The sequence below is a fragment of the Helicoverpa armigera genome, chromosome 2 (assembly GCF_030705265.1).
Source record: "Helicoverpa armigera isolate CAAS_96S chromosome 2, ASM3070526v1, whole genome shotgun sequence".
NCBI classification, from domain to species: Eukaryota; Metazoa; Arthropoda; class Insecta; order Lepidoptera; family Noctuidae; genus Helicoverpa; species Helicoverpa armigera.
Window position 1 is genome coordinate 2030032 of NC_087121.1, and position 16127 is coordinate 2046158.

Genomic DNA, 16127 nt, shown 5'->3' on the forward strand with positions numbered 1-16127 from the left:
TAAGATCACCTATGATATAATTCTTCAACATGGCTAGAAAGAATGTCGCTTTCGAGATGATGGCAGATAGAAAAGTATTGAAGAAAAATATGCTGCGTCGACCCCAAATAAAAAATTGTGATAAGGGTAGTAGGACGATGATGATGGTATAGGTAATTATTTGCCTTACAGATAACTGTCAAGTAGGATTCCCGTTGCTAATGATTTAGTTGGATGGTGGTATGCAATACGCTGGCTCGCTATGGAGGTTTAAGGTAACTAGGCATCATGTATTTTTATAGGTGAGTTTGAACCTTTGGTAGCATCATTGTAAGAGCCTGCAACATAAACTTGATTTTTTTGGGGACCATGTCGATAGGTTTTCTAACTTCAATATCAAATAAGTACCTACAACACGTTTTCCTATACAACAAACAAAACAACCCCTGCTATAATTATGACATATAATGATAGGTTTTTCATTACCATCGCTTCCGATTCAGTCAGCCCTTAGTAAGGACCTATTAAAAGCACACAATTACGCGCCATAGGCACCAATTACGAGCGCGTCACGTGTTTCATAATTATTTATCGCCATTTTGGAACGTGTAATCACCGCACGGATGTCGCCGATAGCCAACAAATATAACCTTTTTTTAATCGGCTGTATAAACAGCCAGCGCTTAGATGCCTTGCTTTAAAAAAAAATGTCTGATCATTTGCAACAGTTGCCGCGCTTATGATTCGAAATTTGAATTTTGAAATGTGTTTTTTTTATATTGATGTTCATTTTTAGAAAGGAGGTTGAAAATAGATAGGTACTAGAATTACGCAAAGCTAAGTAGGTATAGTTGTTTCTATAACGGCTTACTTACAAAAGGCTTGTGTTTAAACACCACCCAAAAAAGTACCTATTTTACTACCAAAAAAATTCTAAACGGTTACCAAAATGGATAAATGGTCACCAAATAACGTTTCCAAAAATATTATTAGGTAAAACCATTTTTTCGTATTATTGACTACTTAAAAAATATATGGACGCCTTTAAAATACACTTTAGACCAAATATTATATATTGTCACTACTTAGATGTTACCAATTATGTAATACCATGACTCCTAATTTGGTCATTTTTGTTAGACTAAAAAAGCTAACGATCGCTAGAATATTTCCCAAATACCAATTAATATACTGGGGTTCCCAAATTGTTATATTATTTATTGTTATATGAATTTGTGTGTAACTCAGTAGTAAAATGTAAGCACGCAACATGCAGCAAGCATGGCTTCTGTCACGGCTCCGGCGCTGCGGGGCTCCGGCGGTCCCATGCGAGCTTATCGTCGCAGATGGTTTTCACGCTCACCACCGCAGCTTCGGCTTGCTGGCCGGCAGAGCCGGCCAGCCTCTCGAATTGCACTCTAGGGGTAGGGCAGACAAGACTACGTGGAGTCGGTTTTGCAGCGATTCGTTTTCGTCACTAACTTTGATTTTGGTAGTAATATTAATCTTTTAGTTGGATAGAATTTGGTGACCATTAATCCATTTTGGGAACCAAAAATAATATTTGTGCGAGATTTGCGATTTTTCTGATGTTATTTTATTTTTTTTGGATCATAATATTATATACTTTAGTGCCCTTTTAATAAAGTCAATTTATTTTTTTTGGAGTTGTTTATTTTATTTGGTGCCTCAGCTTAGAGTCTTAAAAATATTTTTGGTGATCGCCTAAATTATACCCCTTACAAAATAGGTCCGGATTTACGGCGAATATAGTAATATACCATATCTATTGTTTTCCTGACAAAGAAATTCGTAGAAATCGGTACGAACGAGAAAATTGTAGGGGATCCGTCATTGTGCATATTATAAGTCCATACTAGGAACTAACTACATACGCCAATATTAGGTACCTAGGTACGTATTATTTCAGTATATACATAGCTGGCTAGCTATAACATAGCTGGTAATACTTTTCACAGAAATACAGCTTAGCTGTAATCTGTAATGCATCATACATAGGAATATACATTTAATAAATACGCAGCAACCACTCAAATACCCATACCTTCACATGCTGGCATTCCCTTTATTCCTAGAAGCGAAGTTTATACGATATCACCATCGCATTCCCCATGCAATACGGATTAGTAGGGAGCGTGCCACGAACTAGACAGACATAACCTTAGAACAGTTGAACAACTGGAGACGCTAAGGCTATGCCATCTATTCTGCCAAATAAAGGAGACCGCTGGTTATAACTTCTCATAATGTATAGATACGTACATTTTGTGCGTAAAGTTATAGGTAGTTCTGTTAGAAAAGTTTGTTGTGTATGTGCGTTTCAATGTGATCTAAAATTCATGAGTGAACTTATCATATTTTTTTTATATAATAGCCTGTCCCCACTTGTAACAGCCTTTTCACACTGGCAGATATTCCGCTCGACACCGCGTAGTTTGTACTTTTCTCATCATCTTTGTATCGACAGTTGTCAACTGTTTGATCTGTGTTCATGGCAGGTCCAGTTGTTTAAATGATCTAAGACCATAGCCCATCGTTCTATCAAAGCTCAGGGTGACGTAATCGCGTTCCTTCTAAGCGATTGCTCTCACTTTACGCGCGACTTACGCACGATCAATTTATTTTTTCAATTTTTCGGTGACATTGTGAATTTTTTGCAGTAGGAGAAGTGAAATGGGGAGCTTTAGGAAACATTATACCTAAAATTTTCTAGATGAAAATAGTTGAAGACATAAAAGCCCTTTCATTCATTTGCATTCTCTTTTCCTAACTATGTTGGAGTCGACTTAAAGTCTAATTCATCTGCCTAGCCTTTTCCCAACTATGTTGAGGTCGGCTTCCAATCTAAGCGGATGTAGCTGAACACCACTGTTTTACAAGGAGCGACCTCTTCTGACCTTCTTAACCCAGAAACTCAATAACCCTTGGTAAGATTGGTGTCAGACTTCCTGGCTTCTGACTACCCGTAACGACTGCCAAAGATGTGCGAATCACAGCCGGGACCTGCAGTTCATCGAGCTTTCCGAAACACGGAAGAACTCCACCGCACCATGCATTGCAGTTTCACCTTTCACAAAGCAATTGTTTCAATCAAACCTACTGTATACCAACTGTTATGTGTAAGCTCCATATAACGATTCTAAGATTGGATGTCTGGCCGATTTACGCGTGACATGGAATTGAGATTGCCAACTTTTAATTCGAAAGGTTTTCTCTTTTAACGATTCTCAAATGTCGTATGTCATAGAGACAAGTTAATTAGATTAATAATTACTTTTTTTTAGTTTTTTTTTTTATTAAGTTAGTTGGCGAAAATAATGGAATAAATAGTAAAAATGGGATTTTGAGTTAAAACTATATATTAACACTTTTCAAGCTTTTAGCATTTTATGCAATGTTAACCAGCATTAAATGTCAAAACTCGGTCTGAGTGACATTTGCAAATAAATGAAACGTCATTCGTAAAGTAGCGTAAATATAACATGTGTCATCATTTTGTAAAAATACGAAAAAAATATGAAATGTAAACGAATTCCAGCATACATTTCAATTAATTCCTATGTCAAAGTCCATACCAAATTTGTGCAAATTATTTTTCCAGTTTTATAATAAGAATACAAAAAAATATTGATAAGTTTTTGTCTCTTAGGCAAAATACTGACATCAAGATTTTACGATTAGAATCAGACCACGCTACAAAAGTACTTAAATTCCCACCAAACTGTAATACGGCTTCAAAATGAGTAAATTCTCCCGAATTTAAGACGCGTTTGATCTTTCCTAATCAAATTTGCCCGCGGCCGACTAAGATTACATCGCGCGTCAAACCTTGTCTGAAACGCGCAATCTAAATTATAAAAACGCCTCGTCTGAACACGCCTTTATTAAGTCAGCGTAATGTGACACGCGTCATTATTTCCATTGAAATGTGAACTTCATTTGTTCAGCAGAAATCCAAAAATAATTATTAAAAGCTACATTTCCCACTCTCCCCTCAAAAGTAATTAAGCAAAAAAGTAGAAAAAAACAATTAGACATTATACGTTTTTACTCAACTTCCTGTTACCATCACAAAAAGAAAATAAGACAAAGAGAAATAAATTAAATTGTAATTTGAACGTTTCGAAAAAAAATTGTTTCCAACAAACGCCTAACGAGTTTATTCAATAAAACTTGGCCGTCTGTCACACAGTTGTGTAATATTGTGATTTACAACTTCTACAGTTCTTCTTATTAGAATGTTCGTCTCTTCTTTCGCTCTTCTTTAGAATGTTACACGGTCACGAAGCAAGTGCTAATATAATATTATTGAATTGAAATTATGCCTTCACTGTATACAAATAGACCTGTCAACCTGTGCTAAGAAGTGACTTAGAGAAGTAGGTCGATGATGAAGACATTAAAGAAGTTATTACCTACATATTATTTATTCTGTAATAGTTAAAAACCACGCTTTTTCAATTTTCAATCAATCTGCTCAGAAAACAAAAAATAATAATCTAGGATCTGAAATATAGACAATGAACTACCCCTTTTCTACAAGTCACGCGAAGGTGTAACAGCCAGCCAGAAACTTGATTAAATAAAATTATTTGTACAAAAAATAATACGTAGAGGATTTTTTTTTCTTATAATAATTTTGGCTGTGAGTGACACCGTACGCCCCAGAGACAGCCTTACTTAATCAATTTCAATTTGTATTATAAATAGGTACAATACTTTTTTCTTTCAATCTAGAATTTTTGCGCAAAATGAGAATTTCGCTCGCGATTTATTATTCTGGTCGTGTTACTAAGTGTGGGTGTTTCTTGTTCACTACGGTATAATTTTATCAGTTTGCAAAGGTCTTGGGTTGTTTATTAGGTACTGTTTTACATAATACATACTTGCGAATGGCATGCATTGATTTGTCCTCAATGTATCCAAATTTTATCAATTGAAATCAACTTAGTTCTCATTCATTTTAAAAGGCTTTATGGCCTCGGTAAGATGAGGCTTTTTAGATAAGAATACATAAATAAACAATATTATGATATTCGTTAGTTATTTTTACGAGTTCTTATGTGCTTAAAAGAATAGCTAAATAATCCCAAAAATGATTGAACATCACTCAAAAGTGCCAGTGACAAAGCACCTTAAACTGCAAACAAAAAAAAAAACAAACAAAAAAATTCCAAATTCAAACTCTTCCCGCCATTTGTCACACACCGTCCCTCAATTGTCAGCGACATCTCTTTGAGGGCGCACGTCTAAAATCAACGCGGCACGTACCTATGATTTCCTTTTTTCTCTGTTTCCCGCAAAATTTGCTTGCGAACATGCTACGAGCCGTTTGTCTTACTCCACGAAGCCGTAAATCCGTGACTGAAATAACTTGGCGACAGTTTTCTTCGCAGAAATACCTTATTGAGTTCCGAAATGCCGTGGAGAATATGAACTGTCATACACACAGAATTCTATCTACTGTTCCCAGTTGAAAGGATTCTGACTTAGTTTATCTTTATTGGGGGATTTTCGATATTTGAATATTCAAATTATTAACGGCTTTGTGTGGGAGCTGAGAGATTAACGCTCTGAAGAATTAAGAGGATAATGTACTTACTGTTGGAAATTTTCCTCTGTTGTGATGGATGAAACTGAGCTGAAGATTACTGAGTGCCTACTGAGAGCTTGCACGTGGCACGTGTAATGTAAAATATATGATTAAGCACAACGCGAAATCAAGGCTTGTTAATCATAAAATATGCTCTTTATATTCAGGGATATGTATGAAGGTTATTATTTCTGTTAATGTTCAATTAAAATTATTACTTCTGTTAATTACTAGCTTGCACGTTACACAGTACAATTTCGTCGATACATAAATACCAAATACAATCACACATAAGAATTTTTCAAAAATATCTTAAACTATCTGTCAGTGATCTATCTACTTATATTCCTGTATATAATGTGGGGATACTTTTTCACACACGGTCGGTTAGCCCCATGCTAAGTTATTAATCAACTTGTGTTATGGGTGCTAACATAACTGCTAAATTACAATAGCTACATATATTCATATAAATACACATTATATGAACTTAGGTATTCAATTTCTAGGTGTAACTGTCGAATTGACAGTTCAGTTTAAGCGTGAACTCGCTTTGAAGCTGAGGTGCTTTGCCAAACACCCTATATAATGGGCTCTGTGGTCATCACACACTACCACATGACATGCTCCGACGATGCATAGAACTGCGTTTGACCGTATTGTGTTTCGAAAAGCACGTTTGAAAGCACTAATTGTGGGGTTTGGCTGTCATTTTCAGGTATTGAGTCATAGTCAAAAGCCAGAGTCAGAATATTGAGCCAAATGGGTGGAGGAGGTCGGATAGGCAGTCACTCTGATCTCCTTAGTTACATAAGCAATCTGTGTAAAATTCTCACCTGCATCCCATTAAAATGAAAGCCGATTCTTACATAGATAGTCAAAGGTAAGGTTTTGTTAATTACATTGCAAGATTTTTAGTTATTAATTCAATATACGGTGATTCCTCGATGTTCATCGTACCTACATGAGCATGAAGTGTGATAGTGTGTGATCCGCCTATAAAAAAGTAGTTGTTTTTATGGTGTGGGAAACCACTATAACGGGATTTCCCTAAATTCCCGCGGGAACATAAAAAGGGTGTTATTCAACTGAAGATGGGAACAAAATCATGAGACGAGATCTAGTCATGAATGAAATTGCTTTTTTATTGTTTACTTGCTGTGACCCGCGGTTTTACCCACGTTTAAATACCTACCTATTTTAACTTTTGAAGTAAAAAATGTCAGGATTTTATTCAACTTTTAAGTTGACCTGTACATCTTTTACGTAGATTAAACTGAATAAATGTCTATTTTAGAAATTAAAACTTCGGTAAGCCGTGAAGAGAAAACGCAATTTACTCTCATGTAAAATGACGTATTTGAACATTCTTTAATTTTCTCTCCACATTTTGAACTAAAACAGAATAATAAAAAACATAAGACAGAACAAAGCCACCAATGAATCTACGTTCGCAATTCAAAAAATTCAAAATTGAAAAAAGAACAACTAAAAACAAGAGAATTCAATTGTCATTCCCGACATGCGAGCCTGGGGCGCAAGGATGTTTCTTTGCACGTCGTAAAAATGTCCCTCCCTCCCCTCCTTTCATCCCTCCGTCCCTAGAACCATCCCCCTTTTGAGAGGAGACAAAAGAAATAGCGCGTGACGTGAATGGGCCCCCGACACGGATTGATGTCCAAGGACTAAGAAGGATTTTAATAAAAAAAAATTGGCGCCAAACGATAAATGACGTTCTTAGATTTTATGAACGCTTCGTTAATAGGGTATACCCCATAGCGTAGCTGTACTACTTTACAACAGTTGGGTATAACCTTTTTATGGACAAGTATTTTTTTTCTATAGGTATTTTTTATTTCATACTTGGTGAACCTTCCCTTTTTATGGGGATACAAAAATAAAGTAGTTTTCACATTATTTTACAGCTCATTTTCACCTTTTACGACGGCTGATGCAGAAACTCTGGTGTATTTTTTCATAACTTGAAACACTTAATCCTTCTTTTCATTGCATCTTTACCATTTTGCCAGTTGAGTTTTACAAAAGTTAAAATGCTTCATTGTATTATACACATCAAGGATGGTAACATATTTATCATAAATCTAATATCTTTTACCATAGGTATTAAGTGCCTACGAAAAGTTACCTCTTAACTCTTGTCTTTTAAAAATCAACCGTCAACTCAAACTTACATTATTACTTGAACAAACTTAAAACAAAAAGCTCCATGCATTAAAAGCTATCAATAATTTAGCGCATCAATATAGCCTTAAATCCAAAACTGAAATTCAGGCACGTAACACAGGAACTGAATATTTCACTTCCAATTCTGAATCCGGCTAATTATTTACACGGCTTGCAAACAATATGCCCGGCTGTACCTACATAAAGCAGGTTTATATACTTACCACAGACTATTAATTGAATAAAGACTTAAATCTATGGGGACTGTATTGAAATATTTATCTTTGTACCATTATTATCATTTGAGAGCGTTATTTATTTACTTTTGGATATTAAGTTGTAGTTAATTGATAACCTTTGGTAGGTATATCATAGAACAAAGTATATTTAACGTTTTGTCAAGCACATACAAGAAGCGGTTTCACCCACTTTCCAAGGATCTTTTTCTTCAGAAAGTTTCATATCTGCAATTGTTATTTCAGTGTTAAATCCTATAGTTATGTATAAGCCAAACATGTATTTCACTTATTGAAAATGTGTTTTTCAACTCGCTATTACCCGCGGTTTCGACTGCTTCGCAGGCCTATGTTACCCGGGGATAGTGTAGCTTCCCAACACAGAGAAAGAATTTTTCAAATCGGTTCTGTAGTATCAGTTTTCCCATGAAAGAAAAACTCTTCATGATATTAGCACTAAAGTACACATTAAAAAGGCATTCGCTGTTAATTTTATAAAGCTTGCAGCACAGTTAACTACAAGGAATATGACTCTAAAATCTTTTTAAAATTTCCTCGATACTGGTAGAAAATTACATTTTAACTGTACTGTATTGTTATGTCCTAATAAGCTGTAGTAGAAAGCAATAGCGAGGTGCAAGTAATTCAATACTTTAATGCAATTCCTGAAGTGCATATACGTGTGCAGTGTGAAATTTTAATTGCAGGTGTAGATTATATAATATTTTCGCTGTTCGAGGGGTAAGGATATTTTAAGTTTGTGGTTCTAAGAGAATACATTTTCACTATATGCTGAATTTAGTTATGTTTTTCTTTTACATAAATAAAACAGCTATGTCAGTGGATATAACTAATTAATAATTATGTTTCACATTTCACATAGAACATCCTTTTACTGAAAATTGAAATAATAGGTACTTGTCCCAAAAATAAACAAATTTTAGTAAAAAAGCCTTAGTAGCGATTTTGTAAACAATTTTAGATTTAATGATTATTATTTACATTTTGTTCAAAAACCTATTCAATATCAACATTGAAAACGGTCAAAAAATTATTTCACTTTTAATAATGACCAGCGTCCATTACTATAAATAGCAAATAATTACACTGCCGTGCAATTTAAAAAGCAACGCATTCAATCACGTCGATAGGGTTTAAATCAACCAATTACTTTGTGTTTAACAACTAATTATAAAATGGCGGCCCGTAGTCATTTAGTCATCGGTTCGTCATCATCAGGAAAGAAGGAAATATGAGCGGATATGCCTTGTAGCAACAGATCGGTCAGACGCCTTCTTGTAGGTCAAGTAACGTATAGTTATCAGCACAAATCTTGAGCTCTGACCTACATCTGCGCAGAAGTGTTTTATTAGCAAAGAAGCAATCCCGAGTGACGGCTATGACGCGATGCACCGCGGGCCAATCACCGCTTTAGCCCGCTCCCGCGCCTCACTTCATACCACAAAAGGGACCCAATAATTTACTTCTGCGCAGATGTAGGTCAGAGCTCAAGATTCGTGCCGATAACTATACGGTAGGCATGGCCAAAACGATTAGCTACTAGTAAACTAACGAGGCATTCTGGTTGCTTGAGACATCTGTCAAAGATTTCCTTTGATTGATTTGATATATTGGGGTCCAAAGCAACGTTTCTCGTCCCCCGAACACCCGCATTTTAGCGACGCTACTTTCTGAGGATGGCTGATAAAAAAGGTGAAGGAAAACATCTTGAGGAAACCTGGACTACAAAGTCTGAAATCACCAACCCGCATTGAGCAAGCGAGGTGATTAATGCTCAATCCTTCTCCGTGTGAGAAGAGGCCTGTGCCCAGCAGTGGGACGATATAAAAAAAGGCTGTAACAGTAACTTTCTGAGGAGATTTTCCATTATGACATCTCCGCTTGTCATTTTGTTGTCCACGTTTGGTCGTCATCCATGGCTGTCTAAATAATTGCGTGGTTATTTTGGTAAATATTTATGCTATTAGCGAAGTGCGGTGATGGGGCGTCGATAAATCTGTCATTGAGTGTACGTCGATATTATAGTGGTGCAAAATGCTTTTTGTGCATTAAGTCATTAATGTGCCTTCATTAAACTAAAAAAAACTGTATATAAGTATTACTAGCCGTTTCCCACGGTTTCACCGGCGTACCGTGGAAACTACTGCCCGCACTGGAATAAACTTAGCTTAAGTCTAATATGTTACTTGGGAAGACAGTAGCTTTCTAACAGTGAAATAATTCTTCAAATCAGTTCAGTAATTTCGGAGCCTTCGGGGTACAAACAAACAAAACAAGGTTTCCTCGTCGCGCCAAAACTACTGAATATGAAAATATGATAAAAAACTGCGATTGTTGAATGTCAGGGGTCAGCTTTGCTTTCAAAGTCTTCACGCAAATAGACCCACAGGTCATGCCGATATAAAATAAATCCTTACAATCCTAAATATTTATCTAGCAGACCCAAATAGCTGTAATTTGAACTTCAGTAGCCTGTCACCTCAAATCCGTTAACAGTTTCAAAAGGCTAATAAGGCACTTTATAGGTAACCGAACTAAAACTATCGATAATCCTAGCTTCAATTTCTCGCTACACCAATCTGATCGGCGACCCAGGCAGCCTTATTAAAACTTAATCAAAATTCCTAATTTCTACCACAGAATAAATATGTACAGTAAAAAGTCGAGGTGGCCTAGTGGGCAAAGAACCAACCTCAAGTATAAGGGCGCGGGTTCGATTCAAGGTGAGGCAAGTACCAATGCAACTTTTCTAAGTTTGTATGTACTTTTTCTAAGTACATCTTAGACACCAATGACTGTGTTTCGGATGGCACGTTAAACTGTACGTCCCGGCTGCCATTGAACATCCTTGGCAGTCGTTACGGTTAGTCAGAAGCCAGTAAGTCTGACACCAGTCTATCCAAGGGGTATTGGGTTGCCTGGGTAACTGGGTTGAGAAGGTCAGATAGGCAGTCGCTCCTTGTAAAACATTGGTACTCAGCCACATCCAGTTAGACTGGAAGCCGACCCCAACATAGTTGGGAAAAAGCTCGGGAGATTTGATGATCTACATTTGTGAAGGAACGTTCGTAAAAAATGACACTCATGCACACACATGCATGTGAATCGACGAGCTTTTACCGGTGCTATCGATCTGTCAATACTGAGTGCATCGAACACATGCGTGTGTGAGTGACATTGTTACGAACGTCAGTACGTAGCTTCACAACTGTTTACAAGAGAATATATTTAAACTGTGTTTCTACCGAGCTCAGCTCTAAACTTGGCTGGTTAAAACTGGTATCAACCGGTTATGTCAATGTGTGTGTTGTGTTTGGTACCTCTGTTTACTAAACACACACAAGCGTGGTTTGTTTGTGTTTACACGACTAGTGATTGAAGTAAGTTTTTTTTCTTTATTAGGTTTTGCAATGGAACTGAAATCATACAAAATAATATTTGAAACTAAACTTTATTGAGAATGGCAGATAGTAATTGAATTTTTGTTTGTTTTTATTTTTTCATTTCATTTCAGAGTTTGTTCTGTTGGAAAATGTAAAAAATATCTTCTGTTAAAAACAATTCTATGCATTAAAGCACATAAAATCCATGCTTCTCCCCCTTTAACCAAATTCTTAATCCAGTTTCCCTTTTGGAGAAAGCAAACTTGATTTCACCAGATATTTTAACCGCCCAGCGTCAGAACAATAATATGAATAGAACGAATTTAAAATCCGCTTTATACCGGTTCATTCCAGTATTCAGGCTTAATACCATATCATACGAGATAGCGACGGTCCAAATACAGTTTAGTATCCTTTACTATCCCCGGACAACGTTTTGGAATACGCCCAATAAAAATAAGGATTCCCAATAAAAATTCACTTAAACACGAAATTTAAAATTTTCGCGTTACGATGTTGTTCATCATTGAACAAGAACAGCGTAAGTCCCAAAAAATCAGAATATGATATAAACCTTATATGTAAGATGTTAGAGCTGGTTTTCGCTTGTCGTTATAGAGGTATGTAGATCTAATAGTGTTGTGTTGTTAGAAATTGGAAGTCACTGTCGGCAAGTAATGGGCGATCGTGACAGGAATAGCATTTGAATTTCCCCGATAGATACACTTTATGTACTGTAGTGCGCAGAAAAATTTAACACAGTCCCCCCTTAATTTTCTTTTGTGGGAAAGAAATACGTGATCGTCATACTTATAGTGTTTGTCTTGGGATCGGGATTCGCTATTTTTGTACTTTTTTTTATTTAATTCTGTAAGTTGATAACGCCTTTTTCGTAAGCTCTTTTTGGTAAAACCTCCCGGGATTTTGTTGGACGCTGTTCTTTTTATGAAAATTCGATTTTCGTTTTTTTCCCGCTGTAAACAAAAATATGCGTTTTGAATTTTGAATTTAAAATATCGCAGCCAACCATAAAAAATTAAGCTGAGAAAAAAATCTCTTTGAAAAAACCACAAGACTTTTACATAATTAGAAAATGTCAATCAAAATAAAAAGGGTTTGAAACTCCATTACAGTTTTATATTGCAGTATCAAACTGGAACCTGATTAAAACGAGGTACGAAAATTGAGCTACCGAACTAAACTTTAGTTCACCTTAAAATCCAATCAACATATTTTGGTCTCAGAGATTGCACTTTCGAAATATTAAATTGCTAGCCGTTTTCCCGCGGTTTCACCCGCGTCCCGTGGAAACGACCGTATCAGGATAAAATTTTGCCTATTTTACTCGCAGATAATGTAGCTTTATAAAGGTGAAAGAATTTTTAAAATCTATACATTAGAATTTCCATTAGAAACAAAGAAATAAAATTTACTTCCTAATATTAGTATAAGTTTAAAAAACTGTGCAATGACACAACAAAATTCTTGACAACAAAACGGCGTGTATTCTTTTATTCGTTTAATTTCCTCAACTGACCAAGGACAGCAAAAAGGGCAGCCATATTGAGGTTTTTGGGGGGAAAAAATCGAATAAAGGACAATAGGAAGGCCGGTCCATGTCATAATCATATTTTTCTCACACAAAGGAGTTCTTACGTTAATGTGGACTGGTAATAAATGAAAGTCAGGAGCATATAAAGCATGGTTTTTATTTTTCCCCTTCGTGTTACAACGAAGAGATTTTTTGCGCGGGAATTTTCGTTCCGTTTCACGCTCGATTTTTGGACAGCGTGATAAAGGAAACAAATTACGAGATAGATTATTCTGTTTGAGACGTGTTGACCCGTGCAGTTTAATAGCTATGAATTTTAATTTGTTTTCTCTTTGTTTTTTGACTTGTTTCAAAAGTTTTGGATGAAAATCTGGATTAAATGGAAAAGAGAAACCTTCGGTTTATTTTCCAACATTTTTGTGGCTACTTTTCTTTTAAATATAGGTCTAACTTTACGTTTTACATATTACGAATATACCTTCTTACAGGATTGTCCCTTAAACTTATAGGTACAATTAATTTATCGGCTAAAACTGTGCATTAATATTCCCATTATTTCTACACACCTTCACCATTTGACAAGTAAGAGAGTACCTCTTTGGTACCGTAACTCCATAAAGACTGCGCAATAAATCATGACGACCCAAGCTTCTCTCCGTGAAGTTTTACAACGTTCATATCAGATATCTAAATGCCTCTCGCATTTCCTCTTAATTTATCCCTCCATTCAAAATTGTGCACTTGTTTAAATATAGAACATGATAGCTATGGCAATTTTTTATAATGTTTTTATCGTCTACTGTTCTCTCTATAAACTTACATCTGTTTCTGTCTTAATTGTCTAACAAATGAATGAAAAATTATTGGTATGTAAAATCCTTTAATATAAATAGGATTAAGTAGGTGTGCCAGCCTATTTTACTAAGAATAAATTGTGATTTGTAGGTATCTAAACCCAGTCCTTCATTCGTCGAGTAATGTCATGCCCAAAAAAAATACACCGTATTTTACAGCAAACAAGAACGATTTTCAAATGACTCGATTTATCATCAATTTTCGCTCGAATTTCTAATTCAATACTGAAGTTGAGTTTTTACGATTTTTACACGGAACCCTAACAAATCTTTATTACCCCCATCTGACTTTACTTTCCAGCATTGATTGAATCCAATCACAGCGGATTGGGAAACGTATTTATCAGAAGGTTAAGTCTTCGTGTTAAATCAGTCGGTTCTCGTCAAATAACTTTGATCTTCTGAAATCAGGCATCTAATAAAACTGCAAGGTAAATCTTTTCTGCCATTAACTTTAGAATTATTTCTTAAATACAATTTAAACCTACTTATTGCGTCTTTTTTTTTAGTTTGGGCATTTCCAAAATTTACTTTAAGTTCCATCATTAAGGCTCCAGTTCACAGACAACATAAACGAACTGTTTACTATGAAGTCAAGTTCAATTCAAAGTAATCAGTTCTTTTAAAACTAACTGACGTTTATATTGTTGGTGAGCTTGGACATCATCAACGTCTCAGAACTTAACTTAAAATTAAAGACGTAACGTAACACATTAAACTGATTACAACTTGAACATACATACATATATTTAAAGGCTCAATGTACATGGGGCAAGCCGACAGTGAGTGAAGGACAACTGCAATATTTACTATTTATTTACATTATTTTATTAACTGGCACTTCTCATCCACCTACATCACACTTAGTATCTAGGTGTACTTTTACCCTCGCACATTGCGCCCCCTGGCGGCACTCGCAAAATTGGACCGACATCCGATCTAAATTTGAATAAAATTACTTTTATTTCATTTTTTCGTTTCGGCCGCGCCATGTGTGCCAGTGAGTTTGGCATAAGCTGGCGCAAGATACCTAATGTCCTTTCAGTAGGATTATTTATGCTATTTTTGGGTGTAGTACATTTTTGTTCTGAGTTTAGCTGGTTTGAATTTGTATTTGAATGGTTGTGTAGTTTTTTTGAACATTTTGTTTAGATGATCACGCTTGAAGTCATCTTTGATTTCTGAGGATCATTTTCTTAGGATTGAATCTTCTGATATAATAAAAAAACAAAGCTGTTTTGGATGTTTACACATAACACAGCAGCCCCAGTAGTTCCAGTGCCACCGCGGCGGTTGAAAATGGCAGTTGTAAAACGTACCTAATGTGTAAATGCCTTTAGCAAGTTTCGAGCTATTTTAAAAGTACATAATAACTATTTTCGTAAGAATGCATTATCAGATTCGTCACCATCGATACATTAGGGAGATAAAGAAATATTAAGTCAGTTAAGAAGACAAAGAAAGACGGATGACCGTTATCGAGAATCAGTCAAAGTTTTAGAATAACTGATCAAAGTAAACAGTGTCAAAGGGCTAATTTGATTCAACCCTAAAGAGTTCTATTGTTCAGCTTCCAATTAATACTCCAATTATTTTTGACTATTATTCCGTGACTAATTTTAAAGAAATCAGAATTCCTTGCTTCCTTCGTCGGTCATTATAAACCATCTCTTTACAAAGTAACAACAATTACTTAATGTATTTTTTTTTTAATTTAATACTTTTTTTTTTCAAAAATGATCTTTCTGTCCTGGGGTCAACGTTGCATGTTTCTTTCTACCATACTTTTCTGTTTAATGTCTTCAAACGCACTGAAAATTTTTGTCAATAGAAAATGTCACTGATGAATTATTGTACAAAATCTCTAAAGATGCTCCTCTTCATCAATTAACATCTTAAAATCTGCAATCTAATTCAATGTTTTATTGTTTATTTCAATGTTGTAACATTACTATAATTATCAGTTGGGAACTACCAGATATATCATTCATTCACGAAAAAGTATAGTTATTCCATCAATTATTTAATAGACTATCTATATAAAATTGTGCAAATTATCTGAAAAACTTTTTAATTATCCACTATGTAAATATCTGAAAAATAATTGCCATGTTTGCTCAAACTGTTCTGAGAATTATACTTTATTAGTTAATTAGTTTACTCGCTCCATATTATGTTTGCTCTAAAACCTGTGTGTTCAAATATTAGCCACGTTTTCAGTATTTTTGTTACTTTTTACTACAATAATTGAAAACTAAAATGAATAAATTGGTGTTCATTTTATCATGTTTATTTTATAAAGAG